The sequence below is a fragment of the Rousettus aegyptiacus genome, unplaced genomic scaffold, assembly GCF_014176215.1.
Source record: "Rousettus aegyptiacus isolate mRouAeg1 unplaced genomic scaffold, mRouAeg1.p scaffold_m13_p_2, whole genome shotgun sequence".
Classification (NCBI taxonomy): Eukaryota; Metazoa; Chordata; class Mammalia; order Chiroptera; family Pteropodidae; genus Rousettus; species Rousettus aegyptiacus.
In genome coordinates this window covers 164,532,376-164,560,006 of record NW_023416295.1, presented here as the reverse complement: position 1 = coordinate 164,560,006, position 27,631 = coordinate 164,532,376, and the positions used below count along the sequence as shown (strand labels likewise).

Here is a 27,631-nt window from a genome sequence, read left to right as displayed (position 1 = left end):
CTGCCAGGTCTGTGGTAATTTGTTATGACAGCTCTAAAAAATTAATAAAGCACCCGGACGTGTCTCTAAGCTCTCTGGCCTCTCTCAGTTCCAGACAAATATCTATAACTGTCAACTTTACATCTCAGAGGAACCTAAACTCAACACGTCCCTGGATTAATGCAACATCTCAGCTACCTGTGTTAGTCTGGGTTCTCCAGAGAAACAGAACCAATAGCGTGTGTGTGTGTGTGTGTGTGTGTGTGTGTGTGTGTGTAGATATATATATATAGTTTTATATATATATATAGTTATATATATATATATAGTTATATAGTTATATATCAGAGGACATTTATTATAGGAATTGCCTCATGTGGTTTTGGAAGCTGGAAAGTCCCACAGTCTGCTCTCTGCAAGCTGGAGAGTGAGGAAAGCCAATGGTATAATTTAGTCTGAATCCGGAGCCCTGAGAACTGTGGGGTCACTGGTGTAAGTGCCAGAGTCTGAAGGCACGAGAACCAGGAGCTTTGATGTTCAAGGTCAGGAGAAGATGGACATCCCGGGTCAAGAAGAGAGAATTTGCCCTTCCTCATATTTTTGTTCCATTTGGGCCCCCAACAGATTGGATGATGCCCACCCACGTTGATGAAGACAGATCTCTTTACTCAGTCTACTGAAATAAATGCTAATCTTTTCCAGATATATCCTCACAGACACACCCAGAAATACTGTTTTACTAGTTATCTGAGCATCCCTTAGTCCAGTCAGTTGAGACTTAAAGTTAATCATCATAAGTCCACTCCTTGTCAACTCGTCATCTCATGCATCTCTTTAACCCACACTTACTCTCCAAACAAGGACATGAACAAGGTCATAATTCTGCCTAACATGATACGACTATCCTGTGTACAACCAAAAAGGCACTAACCCCTTCCTCAGAAGAGGAGGTATCTCCTTGAGTGATGTTTACTCTGCTCCTTGATATTCTATCATTTAAATACTGTGATATAAAGTCAATGCATCTTGTTACGTGACAAGGGGATAAGAGAAGAAAGAAAAAAAAAGGTATTTGCTTAATATGTGTATATAGACACACAAGTATGTTTATAACAAAATAAAGAGGAAAATCTCATGACAATCATAGTCCTTGTTTCTGTAATAGTCACATGAACATAGCTGGTCTTTATAACTACCCTCTTCTACTATGCATTCTGTATTCTCTATGACCCCAGCTGGTCATGTTTCCTTACCAGGTGGAGTGACCCAAACCTCATTCGCAAAGAACATGGTCATTAGAAGTCCTGCCGGGATTGGGTTGTTGTAGTTTTTTATTAACCTCAATCATAGAGGATGATAATACTAAGAGACGCCCTAAGGGACCTCCTGTATTACAGGTACACTCTTCCTTACCTTCATTGTGGAGTAGTAGTCCAATTTCTCCTTGATAATTGGGGCCAATCACCAAATCAGCACAGTAACTCCCTTCCTGCCTGTTGATTCAGAGGTATGAGGAGCCCAAAGTGGCCAGGTGGCAGTCTTGTATACCTCTTGATGGAAGCATTCCTCCCTCTGCGACTAAGACCTATAGGCCAGCAGAGCATAAAGTCACAAGAACAGCAATCAAAAATTTTTCTAGTGGGTTACTCGGGGTAATAGTGAATGGTGTCATTCCCATTTCCACCCCTTCATTGCTGGACTCGTGAATCATGGCTATAGTAGAAACAGCACTATATATTCGATGCTGACTCAGAGCATGTGCAGCCTTCTGGAGAACCTGTCTCAGCCCTCCAAGGCATTACCACCTAGCCTGCATTGTAATTGTGTCTTCAAAAGGCTATTCCTCCATTCTACCAAGCCAGCTGCTTCGGGACAGTGGGGATCACAGTAAGACCAGTGGAGTCCATGAACGTGGGCCCATTGCCGCACTTCTTTTGCTGTGAAAAGAGCTCCTTGAGCCAAAGTGATGCTGTGTGGAATACTGTGATGATGGCCAAGGCCTTCTGCAAGTCCACAGATAGTAGTTTTGGCAGAAGTATTATGCGCAGGGAAGAAAAATCCTTATACAGAGTGTCTGTTCCTTCTGCGATGGAAGCAGTCCAAGGTAATCGACCTGCCACCCAGGGGACTAATGCCCCACTGAGGGCTCATGCTTCCTGTCTACTCTCAGAAGGTCATCTTACAACCAAAGACTCTGCCAATAAAATGGGAATAACGTTATGCTCTCCCTGACAGCAGTGACCGTGGGTTTTTTTTTTTTTTCCTGTATCTTCAAGATCTATTTTAGAGCCAGTCTCGTAGTAAAGGCTTATAAGTGTTTATTGATGCAATGTTCAGTTGTCTTTAAATACCAGTTATTGTCACTTGACAAAGATTTTAACTTAGGGCCTCAGTCAACACGTAATACTATTTCTATGTGGTATTTTGAGCTTCCAACAGCCAAATTTCCTGATTTTCCTCTAGAGAGTTTTTCCTCCCCCACTCTGACTCTTTGTGCTGTGGATGGAATATGGGACTGGGTGTCCACCTCTGGCTATAATATTGACCCATGACCCAAATCTGGCCAATCAAAACATCACACCCTACTGGACATATTGAGTGGCACTATGATCGGCGATGGGCATGTGATCCAACCCATGGCAATCGGTCCAATGAAAGCTAATTGTGAGACTCTGGTTTGAATACCCCTTAAAGAGTTGGCGAGAGCTGGACTTCTTCCCACTGGTCTTGGGGAAGTGGGGTTGCAAGCCAGGAGCGGCCCGATGTCATCAGAGGAGAAGGACTCTGACAATGACGTGAACCCAAAGGGAGATGAACCAAGAGAAGGAAAAGACCAGGCCTTGATGACATTTTTGGAGCCTCTAGATCTAGCTATACTTGAACTCACCTTGCCCAGAACTTTCGCCATGTGACATTATAAACTTTTTTTTTTTTTTTAATTAAACTAGCTTGAGTTGCGTTTCTGGTCCTGGCTGCAAAGAGGGCTGTGACAAAACTCTGTCTTCTGAAAACATCTCAGTTTTTTGATGCTTTGAACCTGAGAATTCCAACTTCAGTTCATTACACTGAGCAATTAATGATGCATGTCTCAGGACACTGCGGCAGTGATTAGCTTACAAAGGCCCCGAGCGTGGCATGAGGATCTAGACAGTTTGACAGTACAGGAACTATAGTGATATCTGTGAAACTTCTAAGGACACAAATGGTTGAAATCCATTGTATCTTAAATTCAAACATCTTTGAAGAGAAATCACATTTAATTGGGAGTAGGATGTATATAGTCACCCTTGCTTCCATTGTAACACCAAATTAGTCCCCGTTAATTGGGCCCCATTTATTTTCAATCACTTGTTGCTATTAAATATCTGTACTGGCATTTTAGTCAGGAAGACATTAGCTGAGCCTAATTGCTCAGACTCTATTGAGCAGACAGCCTGTGCTGTGAGATAGCTCTGAAAAGTAAACAATAGAAGGCTTAACATGCAACCCTAGGAATGTCAGGTATGTAGTCATAAAATCTAATAATTTCAACACAGGGAGCGCCTTAGATGAGCCGCCAATTTTCTCCATACCCTGAAACATTAAATGCCCTCAGACCCGACTAATGAAAGGCTAACCTCATTGCCAACTGTTAAAAAAGTATTCTTGAAAAGACAAAAATCATGATTCTCATACAAATATAAAATGAACACGTCAAAGATTCCATTTTATTCATCAATTAATAAGGAACCCTAAGGTGTTCAAAGGAGAAGTCACATATGTAGGCAATCAGAAGTGCTGATTGCATTTCAGACATGCTGAAATGCGTTTGTTAATAGATGCAAGACTGGGTTCTTCCACCAAACGTTCATTTGCACTGAATGTAGACCAGAATTCTTTACATGATTATGGTTTTTTTTTCAACTTACAGAGTTATGAAATAGTTCAAAGACAATAAAAGGTACAGAGCACTAGAAAATTAAAGAACCCAAATTAAAGGAGACTGCCTAGCATTCCATATGACATCCAGTAATTTCTTTCTCTCTTCACCAAAGATTTATGCAATTTTTCCTCTCAGTGTATAATGTTTTCACTAATCAAATATATATTACCCATGTTATTTGAGCATTTTTGTGGTTTTTGAAAAAGCTCACTGAGCCTCAGTTTCCTTACTTGAAAAGAGGAAATTGTAATATTCATTTTGTAGGGTGCGGTGAAGATTAAACGCAATAATGTCTGGGAAATACCCTAGAACCGCACTAGACACCTAGTAGGTTAGGGAAGAATTTGTGCTTCAGTAGAAAACTATGCACTGTCTAGAGCACATCCTTCTGGGTCATATGATTCTGATTCTATGGTGGCTCTGCAGTTTTCATTGCCTTTAAGTTTTTTTATGATTATAAATCGTAGGTAACTAATAACAATGCAAGTAATTTTGGTCTATAGACATGCAAATAAATTCTGTCTGGCAGAGGAATAACCTGCCCCTCCTTAAAAAAGGTGGTTTTGCAGTCATTTGCAAATTCATAATTTCTACTCTATAAAGGTCTGCATTTTGACTTCTCCTTTAAAGCAATTGTAACATCCATCAAAAACTGCCCCCTCGATTATCAATCATCAATGCAATTCTTGGTAAGACAAAGCTGAGTTTATTGTTTACTGCAATGAAGGAAAATACTACCTGGCAGAGCTGTCTGGGAGGGAGGGAGGGAAAGTCGGAATTTACTAAGAATCGGAAGCTTGATGTAAGGTGGGTTTTCAAAGCAGGGGTTTGATTAGGGTTGGGTAAGGACCATGTACCAAGTCAAGGGTTGATGGACAGACTTATTATTTGCACAGTTTCTTTGCCACTGTGAGGGCATCAGCTTGGCAGCTGAGGAAGGCTTCTATCCATCCAGAAAGCATACATACAAGAAGAATATATTGATCAGCCATACTGGCAGTTGAATGAAGTCCAACTTAAACGCACTATGGCGGATGAAGGGATGCAAAAACTGAAAAATGAGGTTTGCCAGGGAGCTTGGAAGAACCAAGAGCCCCTCTTAGGCTTCCCCTAAACCCCACTATTCATTCGATTTACGACCATAGTTTCTCTCATTTAGGAGCAGAGTGTCACCATGTTACAATGGTATCAGGATGGCAAAAGTCTGGTAATGGGGGTCATCTTTGCAGAGTGGACTTCATCCACATATGCTACAATCTTTATAGATTTTGCTCCTGCCTTTGCATGAAAGTTAGCTAAGCCATTTCCCTTACAGGCAGTCCTTTCAGTGTGAGCTTCAATTTTGACAACAGACAATATTTAATACCAGGACGTATTAGACTTCCAGGAATTTCACACAATTTCTGGAATACTTATAACATACACCTATACAGATACAACATAAAGAAAGCTTTATGTTTGGACATTTGGCTAAATAGGATCACAGATTATTATGAAATAAAATTTAATTAACTTTTTGACCAACGTAACAATAAAAGATTTCAAAGACAAATACAGCAGAAGTTTAGCTCTTACTATTGAGAAGATTCAGTTTTCTTAAGTAATCAAAGACCTCAATGACATAAAACACAGAAAATTATTTTGATAAAATACAGAATCTTTGCTTTCTTGGCAGAAAACTATTTATGATATCTTATCAGGAGTAGACCAACAGTCCAAGAAAACTTTGTCCTTTTAGCGGATGGAAGAATATTAAGTTTTAGTATACTATTGATATTAAACTTTATGTAAGGAAAAAAAAAAAGAAAAAAAACACTTCTAACAAATTCATCCAATCTTGCTCAACTTGATCACACAAAAAATTTTTTCTTAAGATTTTTTTTTCATAAACTTTCCACAATGTTCTGTGTCCATTTTAGTTCTTATTCTTTTGCCCATTCTGAAACAACCAGGACAAAATTAATTCATTTCCCTTAACAAAAACACATATCCATACTTCATACTTTATACCTTTTTTAAAAGCCAAAACACATTCTACACTTCTTATATAAGTTGTTTCCCTTATTATTTTTTTGTAGCTTTAAATATTTAGAATTCTTAACCTTGAGCACCTTTGATTTCTGGTAAAAACTAAGAAGTAAGCAATTGTGAACTGCCTGACACACCAGCATTCTTTAGATTGATAAATTTATAAATACAATCCATGATTTTTAGAAATGTATGCTTTTGTATAATACAGTCTTTCGATGGGGGCATAAGACTTGTTTACTAACATAAATTTATCTTTAGTTACTCTGTAATATAAAGGCAGAAGTGTATAAACCTATGTTGAGTAATTAATATTTTATTATTTTATCTTATTTGGAAATGATCTAGCTATTCAATGACTATTCATCATTTAATTTAGCTAGCAAAAATTTTTAAAGTTTCAAGTTACCAAAGAGATTTAGGAAATCATTTTTAAGTGCACATAAAATATAATAACGTTAACAAGGTCAACTAAAAAATTTATTTTCTTTATATCAATTTAATTGATCTTAATGATTATATCTAGATTATCTACAATTTTTCATTAGGCATTAGAAAATATCAGCCATCATCTTAAGTTATTTTTTCTTGATGACAAACTTATTTAACCAATAAAGCCAAGTAAAATAAAAGTATTATATTTAATTATCATAGCTCTAAAGACATGCCTGTTTTAATTGGACCAGTAACCTTAAATAAGCTTTAATAATGAATATTTTCCTCAGATTCCATGAATCTGAAAAGCATTTGGGTTAGTTTCTATTATATATTTGAGAATTTTTAAATAAGCACTTATTTATTTAAGCCAATTAAATAGAGCTCTTTTACAAATTAGCAATGCCATCCCGAAGTAGGAAATATTACACAACACGTAGGAATATACAGACAGACACAGAGATCTCCTTGCCTTCATTTTAAAATTACTGCCATGAGACAGGTATATTAATGTAAAAGTTCACTAGTTACAAAAGAACAGTTGGAATGAGTTGTTTGTCTGCTCAGATAGCTAAAACTTTTTCTCATTAATATTTTTGAAGAAGACAATTAATATTTGTATTTGTCCTTGGCAAGGGAGTCTTTGAGCCAGAGCAGCAGTCTATGCTCTCAAAAACACTCTCATTTCCTATTTTTCTGCTTCAATCTTAGGAATTGGAGATGATAAACATAGGTGGGCTTTGAACTACTTCTGGAGCTGCAGTTATGGTTTTGCAAAGATTTGTAAGATAAGAACAACTGCTCTCAATTCCCAAAGAACTGGGTTGTAACTTAAGTGATATCATAGGTTACTCTACTCTGTCCAACTACATCATCCCTAATTTGTTTCTTTCCCTTTGGGTACCTAGTTCTATTTCTGACCATAGTTATTAAATCCTTTCAAGTATTTTGTCAGGTTTCGGCTGAGACAAACAGTAAATATTTCTGGCAGTATTAAACAATTCCGTAGACTCAAGAGGGTGCAAAGGTTACTAACTTCCAGAGGTATCCCCTCTGATAGCCAAAAGAGAAACTGACAGCCTGCCTGTCATAGGCAGGCAGAAAGCCAAGAGCCAAGCTCTCAGGATGATAGGCAATAGCTGTTCCTAAGTGGGGGAAAGGATCAGTCATAACCAACTGGTTTGGATTTGGGAAGGAAAGGACCATGAAATTTTATTTCCCTCTCTCACTGGGCTCAGGAGGTAATCCATTTACAAAAACTGTTAAGGATCCTCCCTTGGTTAAAGAACTTCTCTAATAGCCCCTAAGATTGGCCTTAGACCAGGGAAAGAGAGATATTTGAGGACAAGAGCCTCTAAGGGAGAACATCGGTCTTACAGTCTTCTATTTTGGTACCTTTTATCTCTTTAATTTTTCATTAGCCTTTTGCAGCAAATCTTTCAATGAAGCTCTTTTGGAATTTTCAAAGCCTTTCAGACCAATTAAAATTAGGTATCTTGTTCTGTTTATTTGATTTGTAAGCCCTTGCTCTTCAGTACACTTTTAAATGATCCAATCTAACTGGAATGTTCCTCATCACTGCCGTTGTAATTTTAGGTTATAATTTCCTTGGAGGCTGACAGCATTTTGGTACGACCCTAGCTGGAAATGGAGGTCAGCTCCCATTTCTGTCTGGCCTTATTTTGAAACTTCCAAGCTGATGGTTATCAAGTTGAGTTTTTAAGACATAAAATTTTTAGGTTGTCTTTAATAAAGGTTTACCATTTTTTTTCTTTTTCTTAAGTGCAGAACAATTGTACTTCTAATGTCCTGATATTTTTATAATACCCGCAAATATCTGAAGGCAAATAGGAAGGAGTATAAGTGAACTTCAATTTTTTTTTCTCATTTCTGTCCTTCCATCTTATTAAGGGAATCTTAATGACTAACCATTAAAACAAGATGAGAGCTCTGTAACAACAACAACAAAAAATGTTTTCCTTCTTTTCAATTTAAAAGTTTTTCCAATATAAAGGATCCATCATCTGGCCTTGACAAGTAGGATCTTAGTAGTGACTCAGATCAATAAGCCTTTTTATGGTTTCACCAAAGACAAAACACAGACCTAGAAAATTCACTTCCAGAATTAGAAATAGCCGTTCCAAAATACAGAGAATTACGTGTCCCTTTCCCCCACCCCCTCTTTTAAACAGAATAGGGTGTTTAGATCCCCTAAGCGTGGAGCCACAGCCTACTCAGCTGCCCACCAGATGCATATGTATCCTTCAGTTGGCAGAAAACAAGAACTAAGGGGCCCCGTTTTAACCATCTCTAGGAGAAAATGGATAGAAGCAGAAAACTCTTGGCCCTGTCAGACATAAAGACAAAGAGGTGCCACTTACCAGTCACAAGCTCCAGATAAAATCTTGTCTTTCTGTCTTATCAGATATAACCACCCAGAATCCCTAGTCTGTTAGACTGTCCCCCCACACACACCCAGGTGCACCCTGGCAAGTATGCCCTCCAGACGGTGGAGGCCAGAGAAAAAATATTTTCACTAGTCACAAAGGCCAGGTTCTCAGGACATTTAACAAGACAAAAGAGGGAGACACCAGACAGAGACAGAGAAAAAACAGAGACAGAGCAAAACAGAATTAACAATACCCGTGAGTACTCATACCAAATAACCAAAAGGCACTAGTTCCACAAATATTTTATTCTGCTAATCCAAATTTAGAAAAGGAAAGAAAACCACTCTGCTTCTACTGAACTCTTCAGGCAGAGGTCCAGGAGTCTGAATTTGCAAGAATTCTTACCTTTTTTCATCGGCTCATGTTAGCAGTCCCAGGATCTTTCTTCTGCAGTAGCTTTGAGGTGAGCAGTGTCTAGCCAGTGATCTATTCTGCTCGCAGGAAGAATCGTCCCTCTACCCTTCTATGTTCTTTTGGCTTGCCTAGTAATTAAATCAACATGAGACAGATTAGCAAGAGAAAGTAACCAACTTCAATTACATACCTACATATGGAGCCCCCTATACATGAGAGGTTCAGAGACAGGAAGTTAAGATGAGGTATATGTGGCATTCGCAGCTAAAGATGAGGTAAAATGCCTTGGGCTTCAGAGATGGGGAAGGTAATTTGCAGGACGATAAAAAATGTCCAATAATTACAAGTCTGCCCTGCCCTATAGATAGGTCGTAAAAGTTTTTTCTGGTGATGACTCTTAGTATGGGCAAGGTTCCAAATTTGAATTCTTTAAGGGAGAAGGAAAAGTTTCTCCTGAGGCCTTGCTTGCCTTCAACTCAAAATAATTCACATGCCAAAGTGGCACATCTTGGGGAGGCCTGTTCTGAACCCCTTCACAGTATTCTATCTTACTTAGAACTTATCTAGCCATTCAATGAAAATTCATTAAGTAATTCAATTTACTATCAGTCCTAAAGATCTTGAAAATGAATCTTCTAGCTGACATGCTACAAAATATAGTAACTGTTGAAATTAAATTTTTAGAATAATTCAGCACAATTTTTAATTTTTCATAACTATAAAAACTAAATATAAGAAATACTAGTTTATTTGATCAGTAAACCTGCGTAAGTTTCAGAACATACCCAAGTAAGATAAAATCATTAGCTTCTATTTTATTTTACTATGCTAAATCAGAGAAGACATAATTGTTTTATTAAATCAAAAATAACAAACTAGTCTCGTGTACAAAATTTTACCTAAAGTAAAAACAACTCAAATGGGACTCTTAAACCATTTGAGTTGTTTCTAGCAGAATATTTTTTTAACATATTGAAAGTATTAGTCTGATTTTCTTAATTTCCGAGATTTTTTTGAATATTCAATGAATATGAGTGTTTATTTGAAATCAATCAGAAGAGTTCCTTTAATCTTTAGAGAAATTTCTGCTCAACAGATCCCTCCTGGCGCTTCATCAATCAATCATTTTACTTTTTACATAGTTCTGCTATTTTCTTAGCCAGGACAGGACAGGACAGTTCTTTTCCATTGTCTTTTGTCTTTGTAATACCTATAAGCTGTCTTCATAAAAGACTCCCTCCTTTGGAGTTGAATAACGGAGATGAGAGAGAGCATCTATCTACATGTTTTATCTGCAAGGCCATAAATTCATTCAGATTTCTGCTTTGTTTTTATCCTAAGCTATTTCCAAGTGCTCGGCAGGTATTGGAGTTCTGGCAGTAGGGTTATTTTCCTATTCTAATCTATGCTTATGTATTAAATACTCAATTTCTGGCTTAACACCATTTATCAAAAGAATGAGGGAAAAAGTCACATCCCTTCTACATCTCCTGAATGCTGTCTAAAGCTGTTAAGAGCCTATTCCTGAAGTCTCTAAGATACTCATCCTTCTTTACTTACGACTGGATTAGAAGCTAATCTACTTTCATAGGGAAGACTTTGGGGATAGATTCCAGAAGATTTTATCCAACATTTACAGCTATACTAAACTCCTCTGATTTCCTATGAAATTCAGGGTCCTTTAAATCAGGGGTCCCCAAACTTGCCTCTCACCCCAGGCCTTTGAACCAGCATGTGGCCTGTTAGGAACTGGGCTGCACAGAAGGTGAGTTGTGGGCAAGAAGCAAATCTTCATCTGTATTTGCAGGCTCTCCCCGGCGCTAGCATCACCACCTCAGCTCCACCTCAGACTATCAAGCATGAGATTCTCATAGGAGCACTGGTCCCTGGTGACAAAAAAGTTAGGGACCACTGCTTTAAATCACCATTTGGAGCTTCCAGTTCTGCTTTCTCCACCTATTTCTTAGCATCTAAGTTTCCCACTAACCCTCATTAATAGAGACCTGTGAGTCCTGTATTAAACGTTTGTAAAATTATTCTAAGTTCCCCTGCAAATTTTCCCCCATCCTGTCAGCTCTCAGCTGAGTGAAACCAAGGCTTGCAAGCAATAGCAAGGGGTTTTGTCTTTTCTGAGAAAGATTTGACTCTGAGACAACTGAGCGTAAGGGGAGGGAAGAAGGGAAGAGGAGCAAATCAGAGGGAGTAATAGGGGCAGACAGAAACGGCACAGAATTGGGAGAAAATAGTAAGATGAAGGCTATTATTAGGTTCAACTTGTGATTTCAGAGGATCTAAAAGAGGGACAATTTTCAGTGTGTGTTTGTTTCTTTTGCTTTGCTTTGGCCAAGGAATCTCTTAAGGAAGAGATTTTGGGATCTGAATGTTTTTGAATGCTTCTTTATGCCAATTGAGAAATGTGAAGTATTGGCAGTTTGAAGTTTGTTCTTTTTTTGAACTGAACTTTTCAGTCCCCAGAGCCGGCTTGAAGAAAGGACTTACTCCAGGGCCTACACTCATCTTCCTTATGAACTTTTCCTATCAGTAGACAATAAAAGAGATAAGGACACAGAGACGTATTTCCAACAAGGAAATTTAAGTCTTGTCTCTAGAGCAGAGGTTCTTAACCATTTTTTTCCCCCATGGATTCCCTTGAAAGTCCAGTGAGGTTTATGAGTCTCTTCTTAAAATCCTGTTTTTACATGCTTGGGGGAAAGATATATGGAATAATTTTTTTAAACCGATTATATGCAAAATAGTAATATAGGTGCATCTTTATTAATACATTAAATAATATGTTCCAGTAGCAGACCCGATCATTATTGTAATGTAAAGCATATAGGCTATTTTGAGATCTCTGTAAAACTGTAATATAATATGAAAATATCTGAGGTTCTCACTCATACAACCATGGTTTATTGTCTATGTTCTTAATTAAAAGACACACTAAATTTAAGTGATAATGAAGGTGTAATTTCCCCCCCCTCCCAACCAAGTTAATGGACCTCCTGAATTCTACCCACATGGACTTGAGGTGTTCGCAAACCTTAGTTGAAAACACCAATGAAAAAGTGAATACATTTTTAAAAATTAACTTAATCCTAGTCAATCAGAAAGCATGCTGCAGGGTAATATACACCATATAACCTCACTGCTATAAAAACAAAACCAAAAAGTGCCATGCTGTTTGGAAGAGGAAAGGAAAGGTGTGGAGAGACACAAACAACTGGTCCCCTGGCTGGACAGGCAGAAGTTGGAGGGACCAGTTTATATTTTCTTGTTATAGTTCGATATTGTTTAATGCTTTACAGTAAGTGTATTCTCTTGTAGTCATTATAGACTTAATTGTGTCCTCCCCTTCAAATTCACATGTTGAAGTCCTAACCCCCAATGTGACTGTAGTTAGGACAGGGCCTTTAGGGAGACAATTAAGGTTAAGTGAGGTCATAGAGGTGCGGCTCTAATCCAATAGCACTTTCCTTATAAAAAGAGGAGGACACCCCCAGAGACCTCCCTCTATCTCCACGTGAACAGAAAGGAGGCCATGTGTGGACACAAAGAGAAGGTGGCCATCTGCAAGCCAGGAAGAGAGGTCTCCCCAGACACCGACCCTGTGGACACCTTGACCTTGGACTTCCAGCTCCCAGAACTGTGAGACAATAAAGGTCTGTTTTTTAAGCTGTGACATTTTGAATGGTGGACAAGACACATTACAGTAGTTTAGGAGGGGAGACATACTTTTTTAAATAGCTGGTTTGAAATCCAAACACAGAGTATCGATTTGCAATAAAAAATTATACCCCGTGGTCAGGAAAGCTTTAATATCATAAGAGGAAGTTCCCAGAAGGGTAATCTAGCAGAATCAATGCCCCCTTTACCCTAAACCCATAGCCCATGTCAATATCAGAATCTTACAAAGCTGCCTGATACCCGGACAACTGTGGTTCCCAGCAGGATTCTAACTGGTATTTTCCAGTCCCATCTCTCCATCGGCATCTCTACTGTGCCATGGTAATTTCAAAAACAGCAGCCTATTTTTCCCAGCAAAGAGAATAATACAAAAACTATTCCCAGGAAAGAAAATAGTGTGGGGAGGAGGGGAAGCAGATCTGCCAAGGAATTTCAAAAAGCCAAGAATCTATTGTGTGGTATCATTTAATCTTTGGGTGGTCTCCCCCTCCCCACCCAACTCCTAGCTTTCTGGCCCTAAGTACTCTTGACTTAAGATATCTTGAAGATCACCAGAAATGGAGTCTTGTAGATCATGCATGAAGCCTTATCTTTCCTGGTTTTGCTTTTATTTCAGAGGTCACCCATCCAAAGCGCTCCGGGAGGTTCACAGCGCTAATGAATCCCTTGCTGAATTCACAGTAGCAGCTCTCAGGCCACACATTAGTGCCACTTAGACAGAGATCAGATTTCCTTTTTAAGCAAAAACTTCAATAGCTCACAGATCAGCCAGCTGAAAATGCTCTCTCTGACTTACAATTTGAACAGTGGGGGGTCTCAGGGAGCGGAAAATAAAAACCAAATTCCAACACAACACTTTACATTTTTAAATCTTCCCTAAGCGCATTTGTGAAATCATTTCTGTTTGCTTTACGAAGAAATGGAAGCTCTTTGCTCTAGGTTAAACAGAGAATGCTCTTAGGACAGTTGCAGAAGCGTTTGATCAGTTATTTGCAATTAAGTAATCATTTACAAGCAGAGAGATCTTAAGAGTTCATTTCTCAAAACATCAATTTCTTCGTGTATAAAAAGGGAATAAAAGTACATGGTCAGGTTACTTCCTAAGACTGTCGTAAAGATTAAATGAGATAATAATATATAATAAAAATTACTGTCAGTGCTAATGATATTTGAGACTCAAATAAAGCATTTCTTTGGTAAACTCAAAGCCATGTAAGTGACCGTTTTAATAAATTTGGGGAATTATGTCAAGTTAATTCTGGTTGAACATGAGCCCAAGACCCCTAAGTTTCTCATACAACTGGTACTGAGATTCTTTAAAATCAGATCTGCAAGAAGGTAATACAGGTAAACAAACACGATTATGTAGCTGGAGAAATGAACCCGGTTAGCTGCCTTTTCCAGAAAGAGGAGAGAAAACGGGGAGAAAAATGGCCCCAAAGAATACAACTGAGACCTTGTTACTGGTGACTCAAAAGCTTCCTGGGTCCTTCTGAAGCTCATGGGTAGACATATTTCATATTCCCAGGAGGCTGGAGAGGGCATGACTTGAAAGCAATTTGAGAGAGGTAGACAGGAATGTTATCATGTGAGTTTTGACTTTACTATTGTTGAGACTTCACAATGGTCCTTGGAAGGCTGTGTGTGTGAGTGTGAGTGTGAGTGTGTGTGACTGTGAGTGTGTGCGCGAGTGAATGAGAGAGAGAGTGAGAGAGAGAGAGAGAGAGAGAGAGTGTGTGTGTGTGTGTGTGTGTGTGTGTGTATTGGATGTGCCTGCGGTGCTTGGGGAGGGGAGAGGTCCCACCACGAATGAAAGTGTCAAGGCTACAACTCACACCGGTCTGGAGACTTCTACCAGTACTTGGCTTGGGTGCCCAGGACTACCATGAACTTTACTGGGTGCTGAGACTATTAAGACTCTGTCAGACCTACCACACCCCACTCTTCCCCAGGCCGAACCAGAAACACAATAGCAAAGGACAACTGTGGAGTGACCACCGCAGTAATACCTCAGGGCAATTCATCTTGGTGACTCAGACGTAGAAAATGACCTACTTGGAGAGGAGGGATTCATACTCTGTGTAGAAAGAGGTTTTCTGAAATTCAGACATACAGCACATGACAGAGGCAGAATGTACTCACAGAATGGCTTCAACCCGAGCCCAAGGACTGATGTTAGGAAATAGGGATGCCCACACGAGACTAATAGCATGTGATAAGCTTCAACTCCTTAGGGGCTTTGCCCTAGGATGGGAATATTAATAATCAGCACGTAATTTTTAAATGTCTCCCTCTTAGTTATCCTCCACCCGACACGAAAGGCTGATACTCAGAGCCTTGAATGATCACGCTTTGCAAAATAAAGGAAAGGGCAGGGGCAGGATGCATGAGCCGCCCACTTTCACCCTACTACTGCCGTTGGCAGCATCCTAGCAAGGGCTCTGTGTCCTGTTGCTCAGGCAGACTCCGGCACGTCTGAAATCAGGAGAACACAGGTGCTAGCCAACAACTCCGGAGCAGATAAGAGACCCCCTATCCCTGTTTCCACCCCATCTTCTTCCCCCATCTCCCCGCCATTCCCCCCCCCCCAAAAAAAAAAAACCTTAAAAGAGATGGTCTCTTAAGGCGGAGAGAAAACTGGAACTTGGTTTTCAAACTATCTGGAAAATCTTTAGGAATTTTTGAGACCATGAATCACTTTAATACATTTGGTGGTTGATAAATGGCTTGCTTTGCTGCGAGAAGCAAACATAAACGATGGTCTGGGATGCATCAGACCTACTGGATTTTGCTTTATAACATCAGTGATGGTTATTAACCTCTTTTCCACTCCGACCTCTTCCCCACCTGCCCATTTTAGGCTTCACCATCTCACACCTAAACTACTACAATACTCTCTCAATGAACTGCCTTTAGCCTCTCCTCATTCCTCCCCATTCCAATTCATCTAGAATTTCTTAAAGTGCCATTCTCACACACACATGCGTGTGCACACACACGCAAACACAAATTCACTAGTGCCTCCAGTGCTTAATGCGTAGTGGGTACTCAATTAACAAAAATGGACAGGTAGGTAGATGGTTAGAAGAAAGAGGGCTAATTTGGAGCAAATCTCATACTCTTCCTCTACAGTGTTATAAAACATAATGAAGAAGGGTCAGTTCAGTTTATAAAGCAATTTTGCCACTTCAGTATCCACAATACTCAGGTGTTGTTATCACATTTGCCCCTCACGTCCTAGATGCAGGAACTGATTCTTGAGGAGGATAATAACTTGTCTGAAGACACATAACTAAGAGGGCAGGAGATTTTAATCCAACCGGGTTCGCCGGTTCCAGATCCTTTTACCCCCCGCCCCCAATCCCTTCTACTTTGTTCACTCCTCCTACTCGATTTACCTTAATCTCTCCCCGTTTTCTAAATAGGCAACGAATAACCTACTATTTATTGCCTCCACATCTTTTCTTAAGTCGTCCCATCAGCAAGGAATGCCCTCGCAACATTTCTCCACTTAGCGATACTCATTACCATCGCAGCTGTCACTTACTGAGCATTTACCATGTGTCGAAGGAGGAGAGTGTGGCGAGGGTACACTGGCTCTTAAATGTTTTGGCTTAGAAGTGACACACATCACTGTCATTCACATGGCATTGGCCAGCACCGGCCGATGGCCCACCTGAGGGCAAAGTGGCTGGGAAGCAGAGTTACCCCATGCACCCAGGATGGAGAGCAGAACCAGACGAGACTGAGCACTAGAAGCCTCTGTCAATAGACCAAAGGCCTGTGAACTGGAGCCCATGGTAAATAAACTGCAGAGGAGAAAAAAAAAGAGGAACACTGAGATACAGAGAACTAGGGTCGGTCTCCTACAAAAAAAACAGGGCAGGCCCACAAGGTGAGCCTGGCTCAGTGACAGGGGACCAGTAATCCGCAGTGGATGCCCTGCCTTAGGACAGGCGACTCAGGTTCTCAGATAGGGGATCAGGTCAGTACTTGGACACTGCTTCTCTGAGTCATCTAACAGCGAATATGATTTTTTAAGTTCCTCGGCTTCTTCGTGAAAGGTAATCCACGCAGTCACATAGCATAAAAGGACTGTGTGACAGCAACGTACACACCACGCCCGAGTCCCAGGACAGGTGTATCTCTCCCTTGTTAATGTGCACATGTGCATGCACGCACACACACATACACACACAGGAGAAGCCAGCTTTTATATATTCTGTCTTTCGCTTGCTGCCTGGAGAACTCAACTGAGGGACTCATTGTAAGAGCCTCACCTTTTGTGAAGTTAAATGCTCAGACAGTCCATCAGGCTGCGTGATTTAATAACTAAGCTCCCTAATATGGCTTTGCTGGGAGCGGTCTGTCTTTAGCTTGGGAACTGAGTTAGGGTTACACTTACCTATTAGCCAGGTAGTCTTGTGAGGGTGAAGGTTGCTAGGATCCATATTCATAACAGGCATCCAATAATATTTGTTGACAATGCTGCTGGCAGCAGTGACCTTGTGCAGAATATCTCTGACCTTGAATTTAACTCCAAGACATACACACAGGATAAACCAATAGCCTACTAGTATCGCCAGGTAGCCAGAACATGGGTCTGGCCAGCCCTGAAGAAGCCTCCCTATGCCGATCCTTAGGACTACATGAATAAACTGATTTGAAACTTCGTTTCAATATTTGGAAGCTGAATATTTTCAAAATAATTGATTAAGCCAAATGGTTTTAAACTACTCCGCGTGTATAGGTACCACATGTTCTCCCCACGCCACGGACAACAATAATTTGGCAATTTCTAGCTTGAGCCCAAAAATTCAGCAGGTAAATGTAGATCCTAATGTTGATAGAGCCAATGGTCACAAAATGGTGGCATCGAGCAGTCACTTACAGTGAATGGACTCATCTCTGGGATTTCCAGGAGCAGAACTAAACTAATGCTTTTGGTGGACAGGAAGTCAATGATCTGGTAACTTACTGTAATTATGGCCCTAGTATAGACATGAGTAAGCCTCTTTTACGTTCTCCGACCCTCACAACTGGATTCAATTCTATTCCATTTTTATTGATAAACTACTTATGTTAAATATGGTATTCATATCTGAAGCTAGAAAGATAATGATGATGATAATAAATGTCATCTTATGTTCATTTTACAGATGAGGAAACGGAAACTCAGGCGACTTCAGTTGTGGCAAAGGAATTAGTGGCGGAGAGGGATGGGGAGGGATGGGGAGAAGGGCTGTGTTTGCAGAGTGCACGCTTACGCCACCACGGCCCCACAGCCTACCCTCGGAGGACTCGCGGTCCTCTGGGATATACAGGATGCATCACTGCACCACCGGCATGCGCCCCAAGGCATCAGCATCACCCCAAGCATTAGCTTTCTCCTACCGTCCCATTCCCACCTTGCCCCGCCTCCTCTTATCTGTCCCACACTGAGAGCTGGAGAGCTGGCCCCAACCCTCGGTCAGAGCCATCCTGCCTCATTCTAGCCCACTTCCTGCCAAGAGCTCAGACTGCTGCTCCCCCAGAACTCAGACCCTCTGCCAGACTTTGACGTACCAAGGGGCGAGCAGTACGGAGTGAGCGCTTCCACGCAGGCTCCCTTCTCTGAGATTCGGCTTCCTTACCAATGAAATGGAGGTGATATTAACTCCCCCGAAGGGTGAATGAAACAATCTACGTAAAGGGCTCAGTACAGGGCTTGTGTCCTGGGAGTCCCCATATGCCCGAGCCTCTCAAGATTGTGCTTTTGGCCAAGAAGATTAGACCACCCTCCCCGCAAAGCATTAAGAGAGCTTCACTGGGATTTGTACACTCCTCAGATGCCATGCACTGCCAGGTTAGGGGTCCCCCTCTGAAATCAAGCCAGTTTCCCCTGCCCCCTCATATCGGCCAAGGGGACGGGGCTCCCCTAGCCCCCGACAGCTCTGGCTGAGGTCCCAGCATGCCTGCTCCTGTTGACACACACCAGAGCAGCACTGTTCAATAGAAACTTCTGGGCCGATGGAACTGCTCTGTATCTGTGCTGTCCAAAATGGAAACCAGCAGCCACAAGTGGCTACTGAGAACTTGAAATGTGGTTAGTATGACAAAGGAACGGACATTTTAATGATTGTAATTACTTTTAATTTAAGTCACCACACGGGGCCGGGGCTAGCAACTGTCCTAGTAGACAGGGCAAATGTAATGCACGCATACCCAGGTGTGCGCCCTGTCTCTCTGCTTCACCCCACGTGGGGTTGCTTAGCCACGCACGGTGATGGTCAGCCTCACAGGTAACTCACCACACAACCGTTTTCTCCTAGAGATGAGCCGAGTGCACCCACCTCTGCCCTGAGAAATCCACCTCCCAGGTAACAACGCTTTTAGGGGTCACTGGAAGGTGAGGCGAAAACAGAGGAGCACTCCAGCGGTGGGGCCGCAGCCGCCGGAGCTGAGGAGGGGTGTATATAATTACACATCCCAGAGCTGGAGAGGATTAGAGGTGCTACAGAAGTGAATGTCAGGCAACATGATATTCCACAGGTGTGAAAGTAGTGTTTCTATAGGGATGGCCGACACTCCCTAAATCAAAAATATCTGCTGCTGGGGGAAAAAAAAATGAGAGTGAAGTGCATCATGAACTAGGATGGGAAAGGAGAGACCGTACAGCGTATCCGGGGCAGCAGACTGCACCTGCCCACCTGACTGCCCACGCATTGCTCTAGAAACTGCGTCCTTTATCTGGGATATCTGATTTCAATTGAAAATAGGTATTGAAAAAAGCAAAGTAGGTTTTACAACTGAGGAAATGGAAGCATAGAAATGTGAAGCTGTTTACTCAAGTTCATGCAGCTTATAAGACTTGTAACCGAGCTATGACATTCAGGCAGTGGGACCCCAAGCCTCATCCTCGGTGACCCAGGATTCACATGAAGGCCGAGCTTGTATACAACAGAAGAGATTGTTTTAATGATCTAGGCATCAAGTAAGAACTGAAAGAAATATAAAACCGAATCAGTTCTAGTACCTGGTGGATGTCTAGGACCCAAGGGCCACCGTGAGGGACTCGAGAATGGGGATCTGATGTAAGGATCGAGACGATGAGTTGGGGTTTTGATGTGTTGAACGGCAAGTTACAGTGAGAGAACTACACGAAAATGATCGACGGTAAGCTGGAGACCTGGCACTAAACCCAAGGAGAGAGGTGGGGACCGGAGATATCAATATAAATCGGGAAGTGGTTGTACAGTGAACAACGCCTCGAAAGAATAAAGAGAGAGCAACGACCGCCAAAGCATTGCCAGAGAGGAGACACCGAAAGAACACTGACATCAAGTGCCCGGCAGGTGTCACTTTGCCAGGTAGTGTTACCTGTCCTTATTTCGCCCCATTATCCACACCACAAGCCTGCCGGAGAAGGGATGTAAAAGCGAGCATTTGTCTTTTGCTTCCGAACATGTAGCCTCTCTTTTTTCTAGCAACGGCCAACGCTTTTGACTTGGGGATACCCTCTTCCCACCTTCCAAGGCAGGGGTCCCCAACTCCTGGACCTAGGACCAAAACCAGTCTGGGGCCTGGTTTTAGGAACTGGGCCACATGGCAGGAGGTGAGCGGTGGGCTAGAGAGCAAAATTCATCTGTATTCACGGCCGTTCCTCAGCGCTGGCATCAACGCCTCAGCTCCACCTCAGATCATCGGGGATTAGATTCTCATAGCTACTCTGGTCCCTGGTGCCAAAAAGGTTGGGGACCCATGGGCGTGCCACTCTCAGTGCAGGGAGGGGTTATGTGATCTAGCCTAAGCCAATCAACACATCCTACTCCCCCAGCCATAGTGATTGATTCAGGGATAGGTGCAAAACCCAACCAGCTGCAGTGAGACTTTTGCTGGAAATTCTGGGACGGAGGCAGAGAGGTTTCCTTAGGGATCAAAGTCAGAGGAGTGGAGGGGATGGACCACCTTCAGCCATCTTGCTGCCCCTCGAAGTCTGAGAGTGGAGTCAAAATTGAAGAATCAAAGGGAGAGGAAGCAATGGGGTCCTAGAGTGGACTTTGATTCCTAAAGCAAAATACGCCTAAAATGGGAGCCCACAGTCTTTCCACTTATGTGAGCCAGTAAATTCTGTTTCAAATGAATTTTCTAGCATTTGCAGCAGAAGGATTCCTACCTGATACAGAAACAATCCCCATTTCCTAGCTGAGGCAAACAGGCCTCCAAGAAATTAGCCAATCAGCCCAAATTCATATATTTCTTAAGTAACCAAGCCAAAGTTTGAAGTCACTGCCTCACTTCATCTTGCTACAAGGAGCTGCTGAGAGGAGACACACTGCATGTTTAGCTGACTGCAATATGACGAATAGAAAAAATAAAAACAGAAAGACAGGAGTAAAGAAAGGACAAAGAGCGAAGGGCATTGTGAATGAGATACAAGGTTCAATGACTTCTGAAGATTCTGAAAATTCAGAGATTTTCCTGGTTTTCCCATCTCCTCCGATGGCTCAGCAAGATGAGAGACCGTGGACAACCCTGACTGCCCGGTTGACGATTGTAAACTCCAACTGTTTATAGGGTACTAATTAAAAATTATTTCAAGCATAACATCTGTTCATTGAGTTGCTAAAACACTGAGATTGGCTATCAATAAGAACAATTTGCATTTCATTTCTAAAAGCAGCTGCTACTCCCAGGAAACCATGGAAAGCAAACTCAGACCCACGAAGACCTTCAGTTTCAGAAAGCAAACCACTATGAATTACTCCACTTATTCACACTTTCCCCCTTGGAATAATCCATAGTGAGCCCACATTCCCTGGAGGTTGAAGTATCTCACTCCTCACAGCCCTCAATAGGTATTCAATTTTCTACATTATTCCCCATAGTATATCTGTTTGTATATTTTAAAAAAGTGTTTTTAGGTACTTATCAGTTAAAGTACTTAATTTTTTCAACAAAGTTTACCAGTGAAATTTATTCTCTGGTATGATGGGCCATGTGCATTTGGAAAGTTCTTACACACTTAGCTCACCCCTTTAGACTTTTACAGATCAGAGAAGCTGGTTAATGATGCCTCAAAATGATGGACTAGGGCTTGCTGCTCTCCAGGTACCTGTTTGGGGTGCTTAACATACATTGATTCATTTAGCTATCACGACCACCTGTGAATTAGGTACTATTCCTAGTCCCATATTATCTTTGAGAAAACCGAACCACAAGCGGTTAAGTGAGTGGCCCAAATTCACATAAATTGTACAGAGTAGAATTGGAATTTGAATGCAATCTCTGGCTCTTGAGCACTAGGCTATAGTGTCTCTCTAGTTCACCGGTTCTTAACGTAGAATCTACCTGTCATCTGTGGACTACAATCAAGAGTCTGTTAGAAAGAAACGGGCATATGAAGAGGCATAGCCTTTGGAAGTAACTCGACATTATCTGCAAAAATTTTTAATGCTCGGCTCCTGTAACCTGAGAATTTTATTTGTAGGCATCTGTCCTAGTGGAAGACTTGCGGATTTGGAAAACAAGACACCCATCAGGACAATCCTGCAATGCTGCTTTTGAAAGGAGGAAATTGGAAAGACTCTAAATGCCCATTGATACTAGATTTTTTGAATTAACTCTGGCACATTCACATAGTAATTACTATCAGACCATTATATATATATTTAAAAAAAAAAAAAAGGTCAGCTTTATGTGTGGCATGCAAAATTCTCTTAAGTGTGGGAATAGTGAAAAAGGCCAAGAGCAGAACATTATGTATAGCATGAGTAGGGATTTAAGTATTTAGGTTGAAAACAACATAAAGTAAAACTATATTTTTGTACATGAAACAAGGCAAATAGTCATAGGGATTTCCGTGTTTTACAATGGTTGATGGTCCCATGAGACTCCCAAGAGGCCAGATAATAGACATTACAATTAGTCATCAGGAGTAAAAAGAGCGACAGGCATGCTGGGAGTACAGGAAAATGTCCTCCTTTATGCAGAATGCTAGAAAAACTAGAACATCCAAACGTCCTGCAGGAGCACATGGGGCAAGTCGAGAAGGACTTTGGGGGGATGTGGCGTGGAATATGGAAGAATAACAATCCCCACCCCAGCCCTTTGCTCCCGACTAAAGGGTTGTCTGCATCCCACAGGGAGATGACCCCATGGTCGCTTGAAGTCGTCCAGCTAGTTAGGAACTAAGCTGTCATCAGACAGACACCAGATGTCCTGTGGATAAGAAGCGGCTCCACTCTCAACTCGACTCACTCTAGATTGTTGATCTTTAAGTTGCATTCTAGGTGTTTTCAAAACCTGTGTTGATCTCTGGCACAAGTCGCACAGACAAGCCCAAGTCCCCAGATTCCAGAGGCCCCCCCACGACATGCCCAAAGAGAGCAGGTGTGTCGTTTTCAACACGAAGCGTTTGCTTTGCATGCTCACTTTAAGTAGTACGTGGGCTTTTAATGTTCAATTCTTGGTCTTTTTCTCCATTCTGTTTCATAGCAGCCACCTATCAATAAATATTATTATTCTTTAATTCTGTCCATCTTCCTGTGCAATCTCATCTCTTTTAGTACATTCTATTCATTTGGTCACTCTGCTGCTCTTTGCATACCTTTTTTTTTTTTCCCTGCCCTAAACACGATAGGCCCAATTACTTCAGTCCGGGATGGTCAGATTACTGCGGGGATGCTGCCCTCTGCAGGCCACTGCCAGGCATGGTCCTTTAAGAAGGAGCTCAACTCTAAAATTCAGGCAAATAGTAACAACTTTTAAATTCTGACTCCTTCACATGGGTTATCTCATTTAATTCTCAAGCAATCCCATGAGGTTAAGCATTATTATTGTCCCCAGCAAACCCTTTGTACCTCTCAGCTCTGTTTCTCAGAGGACCCAACTTGATCCTGTTAGCAACTCAAACCAGCCAAAGGAACTTTTTTCCTTCAGTGGAGCCATCGGCACTAATTATTGTTAATTCCTGTATTCTCAGAAAAGAACAGGATCCAGAAAACGTCAAAATTCCATGCAAATGCTGGATCTCTCAATACATACTGCAGAAGCTAGTGAGCGGCCCAGCCCGTGGAGCATCCGCAACCAGATTAGTCGCTCACGCTAGGGGGTGGCCACTGTCTGGAGGTCCTAGCTCCGCCCCCCTCACTATCCCACATGAGATGGTCTTGGCAAAACTACAAAGAGAGCAGAGTCTTTTCCCATAATCTGCCTCCCCAAGAGCCTTATGCTGGTCCCTCCTGATCAGTTCCCAGATGTAGAATTCTAAGTGGATCTGTCCACCTGACACAGGAATTTATCCTCCAGGATGTTCTCACCTCTTTCCCCATCACTAGATCTTATCTTCCATTCATCTACATGTGTAATGTAGATCAGATGCTCCGATGACCAGACATCAGGTTGGGCAATTTGGGGATCCACTCAGGTGAATTAGATGCTGCTATGACCCTCAGGTGGCTTCCATCAAGTGGAGAAGATCAGTTGTGAACATCAGTGAGCATCTGCCAGGTTAAACGGCCATGAGGAGCAGCAGCGCAGAGGGAGGAGCCTGGGATTTGCCATCAGAAGGACCAGACCAGAGTCCTGCACTGGCCAGTTTGGGCGAGTTACTCGTCCTCACTCGGCCTTGGTTTCCACATCTGTAAATGGAGACCCATTGGGCTGTATGTCCTCACCACAGACCGTATGCTGTGCGGCAGATAAGGAGGCTTTGAAGTCAGGCAGACCTGGGCTTGACTCCTAGCTGGATAAACGTGAGCAAGAGACCTCGCACCTCTGCATCTCGGTTTTCCGTGTCTGCGTAACGGGCACACTAGTGTGCATCGCACAGCGTTGCTGCGACCGTGAAGAGCGACGTGTATGTAAAGACTCTCTTCTTAGTGAATATGAAATGCATGGTAGCCGTTCACCAAAACTGTTCAGTAAGAATAAGAAAAGGTCATATATGAGGAAGCAAGATAAACTAGCTAGACAGAGGTTAGCTACTGCTGTTATTATAAATGCCACAGAGAGCATGGAATTAAGGGTCTGGAATTCCAAGGCGAGGGAGACTTAGCTGAACCGGGGAGACAGGAGTCAGGCTTTGGACAGGCAGCGGAGCAGGTGCAGGCAGTGCAGGTGTGGGGACCAGCAAAGGCAAGAAAGCACAGGGCAGGCATGGGACCTGCCTGAAGCTCCGTTCCCTCTGGGACGCGTTAGGTGAGGACAAAAGATTCAGAGAAAGGAAGCCAGGACAAAAGGAGTGTATAGAGGAGGCCGGAGAGGCGCCTCGGGGAAGCTCAGGGCCCTGGCAACTCCAACAAGGAGATTATAATAGCTCCGAGAAAGACACACACCGTAGGCACAGTTCACACCCAAGAGAAAAGACTGGGAGTATGGCTACCAGAGCTGGGAAATCACTTGCCTGGGGACGGGAATGAGGAGGACATTCCGGTGACCCAGGCAGAGATACCCGAAGGCAGGGAGGCGGCACAGCCCCAACCTGACAGCTCTTCACAGCTGCATCACGCTTTCCAGACGTTCACATACATGCACGTGACCACCGGGAAGATGGCCATCCCTTCAGCGGGCTCTGCCTCCCCCCACCCTACTCTCCCCACCCCTTCCACACCAGCCTGGGAGGGGCGAATGTTGACCGTGCAGCTGGGACGGAATATAAGAGTAACTCATTCCGTGACACCAGTGTTCCAATGTGGGAGCTCTAGGGAAGGGCAGTTTCACGCTGAGCCCACCGTCAGCATTTTTTCCCGGTTCCCTGCCCAACTCCACATTCCTGACTATGCCACATACAAATGCACATAACACTTTACTCCCTACGTGGCGAACTTGGCTAGCTCCTTCCCTAGACTGCACGCTCCCTGGAGGAAGCCTCGCACTTGCAAGGCACTCACGTGCAGGATAAATGAATAAATAAACCAACGAAGAAATCAATGAAAAGTATCATTACTTCTAGCTGGTCAGTTAAGTTACAGGTGGACACTGTGTTCCTGGGTCCTGGGCTCCTAAGAGATACACAGTTCCAAGTAAATGAATAAACCGTCCTCACTTATGGCCATGTGGCCGTGGTCAAGATACTTGGCAAAGTAAAGCTAATAATGTCTGCCTTACAGGCAGATGTGAGATGATGTAGGTGAATTTCAGCCACCCTCACCACCACCAAGTCTTGAGGAAATTCTACAAAAATTCACAAACAATTGGTACGAGGGGATCCCTTGCGAATGCCGAAAAGGGGGCTGTGCTTAGCTTTCTTGAGGTGCCAAGAGGTAAAACAGAGACAGCAAATTTGGATACAAACCATAAGAGTTTATGCCCTCAAAACAGGTAAAAATCTTGGTAACAGCTGCCTATGTTCACAGATTGTCTCTTCCACAGGCTCAGCTGCTGCAAAGGGATGCAGCCACACGTGAGGGCCTTTTGGTCTACTGAGGCAAGAGACAGCAGTGATGCCAAAGAAATGCAGAGAGCTTGGCAGCAAGGAAAGGCACCTCTCTGCGGCCCCCTACCTTTACCCACCCACGCCTGTGCGGTCCAGGGCACGAGCGATGGTACTGGGGGCCACACTTAGCCGGGGAGATGCTGAGCGCTGCTTGCTCTGACGGGGGTACTTCAATGTGGACAGTTCTTCCAGGAGCTTCAGAAAACTGTGCTCCGATAGCCAGTTTACGAGGACAGGATATGAGCCCAGACTATGCTCTTGGTTATGTGACAAGTGGGGCAGACAGACCCTCAAGGACTCAGTTCCTGGCTGTGGACTGGACCTTTCTCAAGCCCAGCTTTCCATATGTCTAATGTGTGAGGGTTAAATTTTGTGTGTCAGTGTGGCTAGGCTACGGTGCCCAGTCGTTAGGTCAAACACTAGTCTAGATGTTGCCGTGAAGGTATTTCTAGATGTGATGGGCAGCTACAGTCAGTTGACTCTAAGGAAAAGAGATTACCTTTGATAATGCAGGGAGGCCTCGTCTAATCAGCTGAAGGCTTAAGAGCAAACATGTGAGGTTTCTAGAAGAAGAAATTCTGCCTCGACAGTGTCACGTAGAAATCCTGCCTGAGTTTCCAGCCTGCCAGCCTGCCCTCCACACTTTGGATTTGTCACCCTCCATCAATTCCTTAAAAAATAAATCTCTTTGTATTCATAGACGTATGTTCTTTTGCTTGCGTTTCTCTGGAGAATCCTGATAAACGCATGGGGTAATTACTGACATTTCAGGTGTGAAGCGAGCAGAGAAGCAGGTCTCCACCAAAGCAGTGAAACCAAGAACACTGAGCTCACACAGAAGCGCCCTGGGGGGGCGGGGTAGGTCGAGGCTAGAAAGAGCCCCATTTTACAGATGAGAAAACTGGCCCTTGCAAGAATTTCGTCCCATGTCTTATATCTTATCGATGGTCAAGCAGAAATCTAAATCCTCCTCCAGAATGCCTAGCTCTTTCTGCTACGTTTCAGAACCACTGATAACCACGATCTCTTCGTTTCAACTCCTTCCTCTCAGAACGTGCCTCCAGACTCAGCTCTCAAGATGGAGTGGCTAGTCACAGCTCTCCATCTGCGGAACTCGGGGCCAGCTGTGAGTGTAATAGCTCTCCACGCTATCTGTGTTAATGGGATGTTAGTTCTCCAGTGTACGATCTCAAAAATACTAAGTCATCTTTTAAGTCCATCTTTTCCTCACTCCCCCATCAAATCGCTTAAGCTTTAGAGAGCCAGCCTTGAAAATGTCTCGCGTATCTTACTTCTCCTCCCCATAGAGGTCACACATGCTCATGCCCATAGTCCTTCTTATCTGTGGGCAGGGCACCG

General features: G+C 42.6%; 1 long non-coding RNA gene across 1 annotated transcript in view; it reads right to left on the bottom strand.

Annotated features, from left to right (window-relative positions):
• Positions 1-27,631, bottom strand: part of LOC107501171 — a 63,081-nt gene that overhangs the window by 25,288 nt on the left and 10,162 nt on the right. The window contains exons 2-3 of the long non-coding RNA XR_004955796.1: positions 9,160-9,296; positions 1,393-1,564 (exon numbers count right to left, since the gene is read on the bottom strand). This is a non-coding gene — a long non-coding RNA (uncharacterized LOC107501171). The remainder of the gene's footprint in view (positions 1-1,392; positions 1,565-9,159; positions 9,297-27,631) is intronic.